The 15,265-nt window shown below is 45.3% G+C and overlaps 1 protein-coding gene across 2 annotated transcripts in view; it reads left to right on the top strand.

Annotated features, from left to right (window-relative positions):
- The window catches only part of LOC149365052 (uncharacterized), a 347,207-nt gene that overhangs the window by 72,925 nt on the left and 259,017 nt on the right, over positions 1-15,265 (top strand). For both annotated transcript variants that reach the window (XM_089575127.1, XM_089575126.1), the window contains exon 3: positions 9,142-9,213. The gene's annotated coding sequence lies outside the window, so the exon portion shown is untranslated. The remainder of the gene's footprint in view (positions 1-9,141; positions 9,214-15,265) is intronic.

A 15,265-nucleotide genomic window follows, 5' to 3' on the forward strand; every position in this document is an offset into this window, starting at 1 on the left:
ATGGAAGCTCCCATCGCAGCACCGTAAATATGCTCGTAAGAGACGTTCTCAAAAGGTGAAATGGGTGTTTTTCAGGTAAAAACGGAGAAGTCAAGTCAGGTCAGGAACGTCGATAGGGGTCCTTTCAGGTAGCGTTGGGTCGGCTTCAAGGGCAGCGGTGCAGACTTTCACGGCAAGGTCCACTGGAACGCTTATGAAAAGAGATCTTACATCTAACGAAACCATTATTTCACCGGCTTCCACTTTAAGGTGTCGAAGTTGAGTATATTTGTAGGTCTTTTGCCTACGAGAGGGGAGATAACGCCGAGTAAAAATGTTGATAGATTCTGAAGATGCGTACAGGTGAAGTCTCAATAGGGCGCAACGGGACATCAGGTTTATGAATCTTCGGGAGTCCGTAGATAGCAGGGGGTGAACCATTGTGGTATAGCAGGTAGTAAGAGAGGGAACGTTTCTGCGCGGGAACCATGCGAAAGACATCGGCCAGTAGCTTTTGCAGTTCCTTCTGTGATACACGTTAATGTTGATGCTTTATACGTACGTTTCGCCTTGCGCCGCTTTCGCTGCGCCGTCAGCGTGATCGCTGCCTGTGAGGCCGCACTGAGGGGGTAGCCACTCCAGCGCAACACGGTGACTTAGATGGCAGGCTTCGGTGTGCAGCGTGTTCAAGCCGACAACGAGCTGCTACTGAATGCACGATGACTTTAACGATTGTAGAGCAGTGCAACATTGAGTGAAGACAACCCACGCTGTTGGCGGTTATCTTCCTTCTTAGTCATTTCCTTTTGTAGTCACTTTCGTTTTTTTGTGTCATTCTTCGTCCGACGTCCTCTCCCTACAGGTGGAGAGGAGAATGATCAGGAGAGAGGAGAACCTTTTTACAGTACAGGAGGAGAGAGGTAACTGCTTCTAAATTCCATCTTGCAGATGCAGACTTCACACAGACGGCGCCGGAAAGTTGACGCCAACAAGACCCTCCTAATGCACTCGCATTAAAAATATCAGTGAACTGCTAAGAGTTAGTAAAACGTATGATTCAGCTTTAGGAGGAGTTTCTCATTGCAAAGAAATGAAAGTACATTATTACATTTGATATAGTAGAATCGGTGGTAAACCACTGGGCTGCCGCAGCGATGGCCTGTTGGTTAGCCCATTCGCCTCCTATTCTGGAGATGCTGGCAGGCAGGCACGTGAGGTCATCATCATCAGCAGCCTAACTGCGCCCACTGCAGGCCAAATTCCTTTGCAATATCTCTTCAATTAACCCTGTCCTTTACCAGCTGCGGCCACCTTATCCCCGCCAACTTCTCAATCTCATCCGCCCACCTAACTTTCCGCCACCCCCTGCTACGCTTCCCTTCCTTTGGCATGAAGTTTGTTACCCTTTAAGGACCACCGGTTATTTTGCCTTCGCATTACATGTCCTGCTCAAGCTCATTTCTTCCTCTTGATTTCGACTAGGGTGTCGTAAACCCGTGTTTGGTCCCTGACCCACTCTGCCCTCTCCCTGTCTCTTCGCGATACACCTATGATTTTTCTTTCCATAGCTCGCTGCGTTGTCCTTAACTTAAGCCGAACCCTCTTCGTTAGCCTCCCCGTTACTGCCCCGTAGGTGAGTACCGTTAAGATACAGCTGTTGTATACTTTTCTCTTGAAGGATATTGGTAAACCTCCATTAAAGATCTGAGAGCACCTGCCGAATGCGCTCCATCCGATTGTTATTCTTCTAGTTAGTTCACTCTCGGGATCCGCCGAGGTGTTGGCGGGAAATGCTAGGCTCGTATGTCGGAGGGCATTTTAACCAGTGGGTTCTTGAAGCAGCAGTTTTTACTTGTAGGTGTCCGGTGGTGGCCTTGCACATGCCTACACCAACATAGCATAATTAAGGTGGTCGGAGAAGTTCCCATGTCAAATGACAGCACTGCTTTCGAGGCAGGCGGTAACTGCCTCAGGACGTTTCTCTGAAGGAGGCATCATGTATATGGTCACGGTGGGCTATGGAGACGGCGCCGCCGACGCAACATTTTTGAAGAACGAGCTAAGAACACCTAACGCTGCATCATGAGGGATGGTCTTGGGCGGTGACGGCAACTACCAAGAGGACGCTGGTCCGCATAGCAGGACATGAAACTGAGTGCCTGCAGAGATGCGTAGTGGAGGCTAGAACCTCAAACCTTGGCGTAGAATGGCGAGCCTAGCACTAGAAGCCACTTACCGCGTTGGCCCAGATAGACGTGCATGATGCTTTCAGAAGTTTTCTAACAGGTAACAGTAATCATGAGTTTCATTTTCTGAAATAAAACTGAAAATATACACGGTACATAAACGTATCATTTTACAGTCTGAACTGCCAATCGCAATGTTCTCCCAAGTTTTATCTGGAAAAAGCCCCATCTGTACCGTCTGCAAATAGTTGGTCTCGGAAAACAGTAATTAACAAACCTCTTCCCCTTTATCCTCACCGTCCTTTAGGGTACTGCTATGGTCCGAGTGGCTTAGCACGATTACGCTCCGTTCTGCCTGTTCTCTCTGTGATGGTGCTTCTGTTCTGACAGCGGGAAGCCAAGACGCAGAACTGGGGCTTTAATTTGAGGCACTTTAAGAGGTTATTTATTTCCACACGACGCAAACAACTGCCCGCGCTTTCGACTCAGAATCTTCATTCGCACGTAGCAGTTTTTTGTGATATGCCACGATCGAGGAAAGACACGCTTCAGATTGGCTTGGCTTCACAGCCTTCTTCCCTTTGCTTGTCACCAGCGTTACACACCCTGCGGTCCCTTCTGGTCGTTCACCGGACAGCGCCTATTTTCGGGGTCATTCGCTTCCACCCCATTCCCGGAGCGTCTCTCTTCGAAGAGGGGTGCAAGAGCCGAATTGGAACAAATGAAAAAAAAAATGAGGAGGTACCAAGAAAACTGTGTGCTGAAGAAAAAAAAAGCTGCCAAAGCCTTTTTATTTGCATGAACGTCTCGTCTGCAGACGCAGAAAAGCAGCTCGCACACTGCGTTGCTATGTGAACGTCAAAGGAAAAGTGGCCACATGCAGAGCGAAATAACGTTGGCCAAATCATTTGAAAGAGCAAATATGCGATAGCTGCTGGTCAGACATACGAAAAATACTGGATCCAGAAAAGCTTTTCACAGTCGCGTGCGGAGTGAAATGAAAGACGGTCAAAAAGAAGACACAAATGCTTCCGCAGTGCGAATCTCGGTGCATTCGGGAGGCACGTCCGCAATAAATCCAAGCTTTTTGTGTGTGTGTGCGTGTGTGTGTGTGTGTTGTGTGTGTGTTGTGTGTGTGTGTGTTGTGTGCGTGTATGTGTGTGTGTGTGTGTGTGTGTGTGTGTGTGTGTGTGTGTGTGTGTGTGTGTGCGCGCGTGTGCGTGTGCGCGTGCGCGTGCGCGTGCGCGTGCGTGTGTGTGTGTGTGTGTGTGTGTGTGTGTGTGTACATTCAAATACACACAAACATACACACACTCCTTTACTGTTTGTTTACCGTCGTCACGTGACTACGGCAATGGTGTGGGCCGTTTTGAGCTTCTCTATTCTTTTTCGTGTAGAAGTGCGAGCCCTACGCAAACTTTCTTTTTCCGCATCTTCAATTTATAATAGCAGAAAGAATAAGCGCTATCCTGTTCGCGGTCGTCCCGAAAGGCCAGCACGACATCGGAGGGTGCGAATGGCCCCTCTTCGTGGTCACGATTCGCGACCACCCTGCGCCGTTTTCTTTTCCTGGCGCGCCTTCTGCGCCGTGCCATTCGTGAGTGCAAGCTGCAGATCCTCGCGGGGAAAAGGCATTATAGCAGACGACCCCGGCCGCAAACAATGGCGGTATTCATTTCCACATTTTCTCCCTTCGCTCTGCGCGCAAAAATGCTGGGTCAGAATATGGTACTCACTTAGCTTTTACCAAGGGACCAAAGTGCAGAAAGGGCCTGTGCGAAGATGTGTGATGCTGTAGTCTTACCATCAAAGGTGCACTAGGATATTCGGCCAATTAAATTTGGCTTCTTAACAGAATGTCTTGATAACATTTTATTTTGGTCAGCAAGATTTGTATAAGTTTTTCATTCATAGCGAAAGCAGCTCACCGGTTTGTGTGAGCTGGTTGAGGTTGATCTTGGGCAAACCAGAACTAAACAAAATAAATAAATATTGTCCCGAGTGGGGTTCGAATCTGCGGCGGCGCGAACAGATACTACCACCAAACTAATAATCGTGCTTTGAGCTATGTGGCGGTAGTGAGTGAGAGATGTGGGCTGCATTCGTTGACGTGGACAACGTTGTGGCAGAAACACGGCACTAGAGCAATACGCGTTGTCGTTGAGAACAGTGCTGCAGAAATGCGGCACTGGAACATAGGCCCCCGTCGTACATTGGGTAAATTGGCACTGAAGATGAAAAAGCTGAAGACGCGCATATCTGGCTCCCTGTGGACACCTCAATCACGCTTTCAGCTACCGCCTTTGCCCAGAGTAACGCGGCAACCACGCCGGTGGTCGGAACGGGCTGGCAACGTCTGCCACAAATGTAGGTCGGTTACTTGTCCTTCGGGAGAAATTTCTGCGCGCGATATGCGATGTGAACTGGGATTTCCCAAGTGAACCTTTGTTCCAAGAGCTTAATATATTGAAAGTGCATAAATTATACAACTACATGTTAGTACACGCATACATTAAAGAATGCAAATCGAATAATTTTGCCATCCGTTCAACAGCCATTCATAAACAAAACCTATTTCACTACCAAACGCGATGTCCGGAATACTGGTATGTAACACACACGCGAACTAATTACGGTAAGCAAATGATTGCTTACACCCTACCTGCCTTGCTCAATGCACTAATCTCAGAGAATATTGATGTTTTACATGTTTCATTGTCTACTCTACACAATTATTTTTGCCACTAATATTGAGCGTGTGTTTCTCAACCATTGGGTTAGTCATCGCAAACCAGTACTATGTATGTTCCTTGACTATTGTACTTCTTTTGTGACTTAGTGAGTGATTATATTCATGCTGCTGTATTTTTAAATACTAACCTATATAACTTTGCAGATTCACCTTTTTTGTTTGTTATTTTGTTTCTTTGTTTCTTTTTTCATGCTTGGTGCTTTATTGTTTTGAAAGCATTGCCACCCCGCACTGCTGCTGCTGCCAACAAACGGGTTTTTAGGACTTGTCAAGCTGCTTCCGCGGCTTTTTTCCTCGAACCTGTCCGTTCTCAAATGTATTTTTCAAACGAAAAATAAAGCACTTACTTAATTACTTACTACTAATTACTTAACCGAGCGAAGGCGCTGCTACCTTCGGCGCTGGCCCCTGCTACCCGGCTGCGGGTGCTTGGACAATGATCCAAGTGAAGTAGAGATTGTGTACGTATAACTCTACATGGTGTGGAGGGGCGACTGGCGATCTGTGGCTGGTGCCACACACTCCCGTTACTAAAGGCCGAATATTTTGCTTTAGTTATACATATACTTGCGCTTTCTGCGAGCCTTGTGCGACAATATGTCGATAATACCTGGTGCTGTTTGTATTGAACAGCACATCTTACTCGTCATACTTTTACTGAACCACTTTTATGCATCATCGGTTTTCTGTTGGCGCGAGTAAAACATTACAGCCATCAGCTGAAAAATGTGCGAATTTTTGCAAGCAAACTGATAGCACGAAGCCGTTTGACTGACGAAAATCCAAAACATGGATCTGAGTGAGGAATCTGGTATATCATTGTTTTATCTCTTAATCCTGAATTCTCGAGGCTATGGTAAAAAATAAAGAAAAGGAGGCAGTCGTCGAGAGCGTGCAAACCGGCAGCCACGCCGCGAGCAAGAGCGAGCCACGCCAACGACCACTCTCGGACACGAAGCAGCGGACAAAAACACGCGCGGCGGAGTGCCACCAGCATTTATAGGAGGCGCGGACGGTGAAGGCTCCATTTTGGCAATGGCTGGCGCATGCATGATGCATGTTCCGGGACTCTCCTTCGGCCGTCTTTCGTTTCTCTCTCTATTTTGCTTTTTTTTGTTTGCTTTTTGGGGAAGAGGCCTCTCGCTTCCCTAAACCGAGGCAGAAAAAGAGACTACAGCACAAAGCTTGCGAGGGAAAGTGGTTGTGGAGGAGAATGATCTAGCTGCCGCTCTCCCTGGAGGTGCTTTCTTTATTCCTTTCTTTTTTTTCCTGCACGCAAAGTTTTGCCTGCGCACCTGCCTTTATTTATAATCTCGTGCGTGCCTTCCTCTCTCGCATGTCCTGAGCACGCCTCCTTACGTTGGCATATTGGGGCCTGTTTTTCTTTTTTCATCTTTACTTTCCTCGTTCCTTCCTTTCTTTTATTTTTCGTTTCGCTGGCCACCGTGCATTGTCCGCCTGAATTTGTGCGTTCCCTGCCGCTGTCGTTCCATTTCCCCAGCTGGTTGTGCGCGCAGTGAAATGAAAACACTGTATTCTAAAAGCACGAGTCAGCGCCTGTTTCGGTGAGCTGTGCTTGCTGTTACGGCCTGGCTTTCTGCATGCAAAGCTATTTTCCATCAGGATTTCTGTTCACTGTGCAAGCCATTTTTACATTGTTTTTTTTTTGTAAGGTTTTCCTAGAGCAAAGAATGAGGCTGGTCATTGAACTGAAGCAAAATCAAGTTGTGTGCGACTCGACACGATGCTTTCAGCAGTTCTTGAAAAGCAATGCGTTCTCGAATTCCAAAAATTTCCGCAAAACTGTTCTTAACATTGCGCGTGTGGTTCTCAATACATTACTGCGCACTTATCCCAAACCAGAGTCACTCATTACCGGGCACAGCTCCAGTGCTCGTTGTGAATTGGGTGCTTTAAACTCCTCTTCAGTTTCTGCTTTGCATCTGACAAAAACGTACTCCATGAGGTGACTCATTTTTTGTTATTTCTTTTGTAATGTGTGCATCATCATCGTCGAAGAACTCGCTTGAATGAGGAAACTGTCTTGTATTTATGTGGTAGTGTGCGTGTTGCTGCCTTGTCTGTACGCCAAATCCGAAAACAGTTTTCGAATGTTGGGCTGCAAATAAGCAAGCCTATAATGAAAAAGTCACTGTTTCACATTCGTTTCTGAAAAAAAAAAACCTGCAGATGTAAGCCCAACAAGGTAGAGTAATATAATGCGGCTCAGAGTAAAAAAATTAGATATCACTGCGGCGACCCTCATTGGGAGAATGCGAAAGCTCTCATACCTCCTCGGCACTCGTCTCCTCTTTTTGCCTGTCTTTATCATTGACTTTTTGTTTGTTAATTAATTTAACTCCTGAATTAGCGTAATTATTTGGCGCCGTGGTTGCTTTCCCGTCCAATTACTATATCCCCGCCCAGACTATTCAACCGTCCAATGGTTTTTGTTGATAATTAATTAACTAATAATCTATGTGAATGAAACTTTTTGTTCGATTCATTATCACTCATGAAATATATTTCAATTCATTTCAAACTGTATTTTCACCCATTTGACTATTTTTTCACTATTTTGCCGTCCATGGCTGTTTTCCCATCCACTCATTTTATCGACGTCCGCGCTATTTCGACGTTTTTTCGACATTTTTGGTTCTAATTAATTAACTAATCATCCTATCGACATAATTTTTTTGTGCAGCATCCTCACATCCTCTTTCGATTAGAACCGCTCGTTTGATGCTACCTCTTCTGAGAACGTCAGAACTGCTGCGAACACGTTTTAGTGATACGACCCCGCCGATATAGGCTAGAAATGCTTTCGAGTTAATATTGGCAAGCCATCGCACTGTTGCAGTCTGCGCCCAGTGGGCTTGCGCCTACTTTCGCTTCTGGAGCGACGGAACCAAGTGCGTCTCAGAGAGGCTGACCGACTGTTGGATAGTGGGCGTGGTCTTTGTCTGTGGTCTCTGCCAATGTCGGCCAGCCTTTAGCGATTCTACTGTTCTAATCTATGGTGGCCTGATAAAACATAGGCAAATTATCAGCTTTTAGCACTACTTACACTTCGCGTAGTCTTGTCTCCGCGCTGCCACAGTTTCATCATCATCATCATCGTCATCATCATCAGCCTAACTACATGGTAGCTGCTGCTGCCAGCATACAACTTTAAGGCTTCCTAATCTCAACCGCTCACGTGAATTTCCGCGACGCTTTGCTACGCCTACCCTCTCTTGGAATCCATTGAGCTACACTGAGGAACCACCGATTATTTTGCTTTCGAGTTACACGTCCTGCCTATGCCCATATCTTCTCGTCTATTACAACTATGACATCACCAATTCCCGTTGGTTCTCCGGCCGATTCTGCTATTTTCTGGTCTTTCAACGTTACGCCCATCATTTTCCTTTGCATAGTTCGCTGCGCTATCCTCAATCTAATATCAGCCCTTTTCACTAGCTTCCACGTTTCTTCCACAAACGTTAGTGCCGATAAGATGTAATTGTTACGTACTTTGCTTTTGAAAGTGTACTTTCCCATTGCCAGTCGTTAAAAAAATATGTTCTTATTGGGAGATTTGTCACCATGAAGCCGTCGGCTTTATCTTCTTTCACTGTGACATTTTCGTGGTCACGTGAGACAAAAGGACCAGTTCTCAGCGCCAGCAGGACATGCATGTAAGGAACTGAAAAAAAAAAATTGAACCTGGTGGAAAAGAATCCAGCCGTTCAACAGAGTTTTCATGCGGTATTCAGTTGTCAGTCATCTTTTCTGTAATGGAGGCTAAACTTATGGAATGCTGTTGAATATAACGTTGTGTGCTCAGTCCCAGGGCGCTACGTGGTTAGATTGTTTACCACACCAGTGCTCGTATGCCTGAAGCCACCATTACAATCGGAAGAATGGTAGCATACTGAACTGATAACCGGCGTAGACGCCTTGAAGTGCATTTCCGTCTGAGCAAGTGATATCAGGGCAAAGTTCAGAAAAGCTGCGCGAATATACACTGGCGTGTGCTCCTTGGTTTCCTGTGCGAAGTCCGTTTTTTTTCTATGTCCCTGTCAATTTTCGCGCTGCTTTGTAAACTCTGCCGTGAGATGAGTGCTTATTGCAGCTGCATTCTCCAAAGAGTTCAAAACGTATGAAAAAGCTGACGTTCTAGGTTTCTTTTTGTTCACTGCATCCATACTGAGCACATTCATTATCTCGCTAAACTTGCAGGCGGGCCACACAAGCATGTCAAGCGCAGTCCTGGAGAAACCGCACTTCAGCATGACCGAGTCTTACAGAAAGGTAAACCTTTTTATTTCTGCTAAGGCGCGAATTCGCCGTTACGGAATACTGAACCTGAACACGATATTATTAAACGATTTGCTTTGCACCACGCTACCAAAGCCGATATTGAGAAGGACCCACGTAGCATGTGCAATGCGCTGTCGAAGAAAGGGAAGTCTGATGGTTCATCGACAGAAGAAACGAAAAAAGACTCTTTGATAATGACTATGATTAGGACTTAGTGTGATAAACGTGCGCCTTTGTTTAAAGTGTCATTGTGTTAAAGTAGAATACGCTTTCGAAGTTAGAGAAGCCACATGCTTAGAAGGTAAGGACACTATAGATATTTCTGCACGAGGTGCCGGCTTCCCTACAAAAAAAAAAAAAAAAAAAAACAGCACTTTGGCCAGTTGTTTCTGTGCCATGTGTGTCAAAGCGACGTCGAGCAAAACAGTGCGTTAAAATTTTAAGTGTCATCGGGAGCCTGTCATCAAGCATTCATTAATACGAGCCCTGCGTGATTTCAGGCAACACATGCGCGAGCTCGCGGGTGTTCCTGTGCTGAGTTGACAACTGGGGTGGTGTTTAAGCCCTTCGTTGTCGTTCGTTTAGCCGTAGAATGAAAAGAAATGCGAGTGCTGTAAACTAGCAAAAGAAAAAGCGTATTTCTCCTCGAAGACGCCCGCTTCTTTCGCACGGCGCAAATCCTCGACCACCGTCTCATTCGGAGCCGTGGTGCTTCGTGGAGCACGTTCAGGCGAGGATTTTCGCCACTTGCGCTCGAAATTAAGTTGGCGTGAGCAGAAGCAATCTTCGCGAGCCGTAATTATGCGAGGGTCGCCGCACGGCTGGCGACGACGCTGGCGCAGCGAGCGTCACGTGCGCAGCGGCTGTGTCTTCGTTTCTGACGACGCCCGGTCGCCTTCGCTATGCTCGCCCTCGCGAGCAGGCTCCAGTATTAAAGAAAGTATCCGAGGACGAAAGGCGCTCAGAGCGCACGCATGAACGCTCGCTTAGAAAACAATTATGAATTTTCATGCCAGGGTGCGCCACATTCCAGCGCGAGATGCGTAAGACTCTGCTAGTCATACTGCGGTGTTCTTTTTTATTTAGTTTAAAACGTGGGCAAGAACGTTTGTTAGAACTCCGCGCAGGAAGGACGCGACGCGCGCACATGTTAATCCTTTTGTTTTTTGATGCTGCTAACTTTTTTACACCCTAATATTGCCATTCTTGGCTGAAAAAGTTCTTTAACAGCTCTTTGAATGCATTGTTTAGCGAGAACAATGCTGATAAAATGCAAATGCTACGAACATCAACTTTAAAACTTGCACAACGGCTTCTCTTATTTCGAGCGTAAAATTCATTCCTTAACTGTCCAGCGGTGATGTGCTGACGTCATATTTGGCGTCGTCGTTCACGTTACTGACGTCATCGCTACTCTCGCATGCATGAAAGCAGCGTTCAAATTAGTGATTATAAGATTTAGGAAACATAAAAAAAAGTATTTATTTAGCATAAAACATGAAATACAAACACAGAACTTCAGGGACCCAACAAAATTTGTTTAAGGGTCCCGACCACTATAAGCTGTTACATATGATGTAAACGACAGCAACAAATAAGGCAACTATATAGCAATAAGCATGTTACAGCAGTAGGCACTGGATACTAGTGAAAACATCAAATAAACATGTTATAATTAGAAAAAAAAAACACAAAAAGCACTAAAGAATGTACACTAGGTTGAACTTAGTAGAAAATGTTTTAATTGTTTTTGAAAGGCATGAAGTGTAGGTGAAATTTGAATGTTATAATCAAGACTATTCCACAAATGAGGACCCGTAAATTGCAACGTTTGCCGACCATAATTTGTGTGTATGGTAGGAAGCAAGAGCCGATGTCTTGTAGTAGACGTGTTGGTGCGTAGTGAGCGATGAAGACGTACTGTAGTTAAATTGAGTGTGTTGTGAAATATCTGATAAATTAAGGAAGCGGTATTATAAGTTACTAGGTCGTATGCACTTAGGATACCAAGAATGGCAAATAATTCATCTAGATGAGTATGCTGAATGTTTTGCGCGACAATTTGAAGAGCTCTTTTTTGAAAAACATATGTTAAGTGTTCTGAGAAATATGTTTTGAAACATATGTTTTGACAAACATATTTAAACGCTGTATGTGAAGTGGTCATTGAGATAAATTCAATATTTGAAAATTCGTACACCTTTGAAATATGTTTCAACTCATTATAAAGAGATGTATCAATGTTTTATGCAGCCATCGCAGGTAATAGCGTCAAATAAGATCCCCGAAACGATTACTAGCAGAAATTTCTGGGGCCGAATCTACGAGGCTGTTCGCTTTGGAAGCGGCTCGAATCGCGGGCCACCGCGTGCGCCTGGCCGCGCCACCCCGTGTCGTTAGCGGCGCGACGTCAGCTGGCCCCTGCACTTTTTCCGATCGCGAAGAAATGCATTCTGAGGGCAAAGAGAACTATTGTGCATGTTGTTACATCACACTGCTGTCTTGGCACGGCATACAATTGAGATAACGCCTAATAAACCACCGTAACACTATAGCACTGTTTTACCGCTCACACACGCATAATGTATCAATTTAGGTGGCTCGAATGGGACTGCTGCATCTTTCCTGTTTTGATATGTTGAGTTAAGTTCCTGAACTCCAAACACAAAGTGGCCAACTAACAAGCAGTATGCTTTAGAGAACAAATATTGATTTTTATTCGATGCTGTTTCTTTGTAAAGACTCCGTTTTCTGTTATTTTTTTCATAAAGAGAGCATTGTTAAAGTGACAACCGGACGCTGAAATATTTACAGCACTTCACTGTGTCAGAATCATCCATGCGTTCTTTCTTCTACACATAATACACCGTTTGTCTTAAAAATGCAACTACATGGAAGGTGTCAATGGGCTAGCATAAACAGGGCTCAAGTGTTTGTGTAAGCACACACTAACAGCTGGGAACTTAACATTTGAGTTACTCCTTTTAATAGCGGACTCGTTTAAAAAGCGTACGCGTTCATTCCATAGTGAATGTGCGTACGTGGGGAGTGAGTGCCTATACCACTTCATTTACCTTAAAACCTAAAATACAATCTAGGGCGCTTGTATAAGGCATTTAATTTATGCTAGCAATAAAAGAGTCTTCTCCTCCTTCACCCCGCCTGAATATGCTCATGCCGCCCCGCAAAAAAAATTCCATGAAACGACCGATCGCCTAACCATTGAATTAGTAAGCAGCACGGACCAGACACCGCTGCACAAAACGCGCCCGTCGCGCCCATCTAGAAAAGTAAACGCATCGAGCAGATTCCTCCCGACAGAAACCAGCAATTCGAGCGTCTGCAGCTGTATTCTGGCTAAGGGAGACCGGGAGATCGCACTTCATGGCTGACAGTGCCCTTCTGTTCGCATTCACTCACTCAATGCTCATATTCACGATGTTATGCGTGACCTCTTGGTGTCCTGTTCCTGGCTGCATTGTGGTATACGCTAGGTAGGAACTCCTCCCGAACGGAGATAAGGGTCAACGGCGCATGGCAGCGTCGCTGTGTAAATAAACACTATCTCTGACGCAACTTTCGGCAGCGCTGACACAAGCCCGGAGAGCGTGGGTGCGGCCCAGCTGTTTCATGCTTGGTATTGTTCTGCCTTCTTCAGGCGTTCTGGTGATGGTTACGTTTACTGCTGTCCCAAAGGGAGGACGCATGACGCTGGGTACAAACCAGAAGCAGCAAGCAAGGTAGGATAAACTATTAGCACGTCGAAGGAGAGGCATGAATTCAGAAAAAGGGAATGAAATGATTGAAAACGAACGTACTTGCAGATTGTTGGTTTTAAAAAAGCGTGTAGGACGATGGAGCAGAGAGGAGGCAGGGATGGTCTGAGCCGTATACGAATGCTCGAACATTAGGAGCAGGTATAGTCAGGAAAGTGGCATAGGTCGGTACATACGATTGAATAAAAGCCAGGAATGTAGAAAAGAAAAAGAAAGGGATCAGTTTGTGCAGGAAATACGCGCTGGCGAGTTTTAAACCGCGTTTTTCGTTTTCACGCTAATACTTCGTGTCCAACCACACGTGCTCCCATGTCTGCAGGTGGTCTAGCAAGGAGACTCGCCCCTCGGCCAGCCTTTTCTGTAGGTGCGGTTTGTCATAGAGTATCAGCAGCTGTGATGAGCCATGTTAATTACATGCTACCCAACACTAAGTTTTACGAACTGAGAAACGAAGGATGTAGGACGATACCAGGAACGCAGGCGAAAAGGCGGTGGAGGCGTTTAGCGGTTGAAGACAGACACAACTCCTTTGAAATTTCGTTCGCATAAATCTTTGTAGCAAGCCGTGAACTTATACCCTTGCGCAAAAAAAGAAGAGGCAGAAAACGACAAAGAGCACTTTGTCATGAATTGTGAGCCCAGTGTAAAAACGAAACAATAAAGCTCGGAGGGTGAGCCTGTTGCGAACACGCGTATAAACGTGATAAAGTAAGGTAGTGCTGAAAATGGGGGCCAAGATTAGTTTTTACTTCCTGGGCAGCAAATTAGAGCTGTTGGAGAGAAAAAGAGAACATTTCCAACCGCACCGGCTGCGGATTCCTGTGGTCTATCTCTTTGTTCGCCCATCCTCATCAGGTTCTTAACGAGGTGGACTTTGGGATGATTGTGTGTAAAAGCGGGTATCACCTGACAACAATGTTAGCACTGCCACCTGGCAAATTCTGTAAAAAAAAAGTAAATACTTTTAAACCCCATTTACTCCAGCCTTACCAGGTGCACGATGAACATGACACGCCAGGCAACAAAACGTACACCGTTTTTTTGCGCGGCAGAAAAACTTTCTAGTTCCCGCCTTTCCCTGAAACGGTTTCTTATTATAACTTGCCTCCTGAATAAGTTTTTCAATGTTCTATTTGTAATAAGGCTTAGAAAAAATATTTCTTTGATTGGGTTAAAACTTGAACGTATTTCCCCTATGCTTCTTGCAGGGTTGGGCTGTTTTTCTATTTGTTCTTCGTTTTATATTAAAATAACGGTCACGTTTTATGCTCGTCCTGCTTTGCCATATAAACCACAACTACCTTGAAATAAACCACAACCACCTTTAAATAAAGAAGGAACTAAAAATGGAGCTTGTGATTTTTTTTTATTTTTTTTTTGGAACACGAGTAAGAAGTTCGGAATAACAGCAAACGGAGCGAGCAGGTTTGAGTTGATTTCTAAGATGGAAGTGGATCAAACGAACAGCACTACACGCAGATTTTCGGAATTGAATCTACCATATTCAGTCTAATACTCCATTCACTACAGTGTGCCCGCCTGCTGTTACCAAGCTCGGTAACACCCCGCCCGATCCGGCACGAGTAAAGTCTGCGCTTGACAATGTCTGCCGTCTGCACTCAGCAATCATCTTGCTATCAGTGTGATTATGAATGGAGCCGTTAAAAAAGACAGGTCTAATGTGTTTGCCTCTAGCAATTTTCATCACCGTTTTATAGCGGAGAATTTCTTGTGAATACATTTATCGTCATTCATGAGATATTTTCTGCTTGGTGACACTAGTCACTTCATTTGCAGATGATTTTCTGTGTGCGGCCTGCACATTCGGTTTGCAATATATGTCGCAACCGAGAAAACAACGAGTTAACTGCGGTCATACGCCAATGGATATTCCTCATTCCTTCTTTCCAGTTAATATACTCGCTAGCAGCACAGCAGTGCGGTTTCGGTCACGGCCGCTGCGGTCGAATTTCGATGGAGGCGAAATGTAGAGGCCCGTGTACTGTGCGATATCAGTGCATTTTAAAGAATCCCAGGTTATCGAAATTTCCGGAGCCCTTCACTACGGCGTCCCTCCCAGTCTGAGTCGCTTTGGGACGTTAAACCACATAAACCAAACTAAACCAATTATAGCCTGAGTCGATTTGGGACGTTAAACCCCCATAAACCTAAACCAAAACCGTTTCACTTGGTGCTACGCAACGCCGAACTTCTCGCATTGACCCAGCATTTTACATCTGATACAGTGCGAGTTCGTAAACACGTAC

The sequence above is a fragment of the Amblyomma mixtum genome, chromosome 2 (genome assembly GCF_055824585.1).
Source record: "Amblyomma mixtum isolate Tamu chromosome 2, ASM5582458v1, whole genome shotgun sequence".
Lineage (NCBI taxonomy): Eukaryota > Metazoa > Arthropoda > Arachnida > Ixodida > Ixodidae > Amblyomma > Amblyomma mixtum.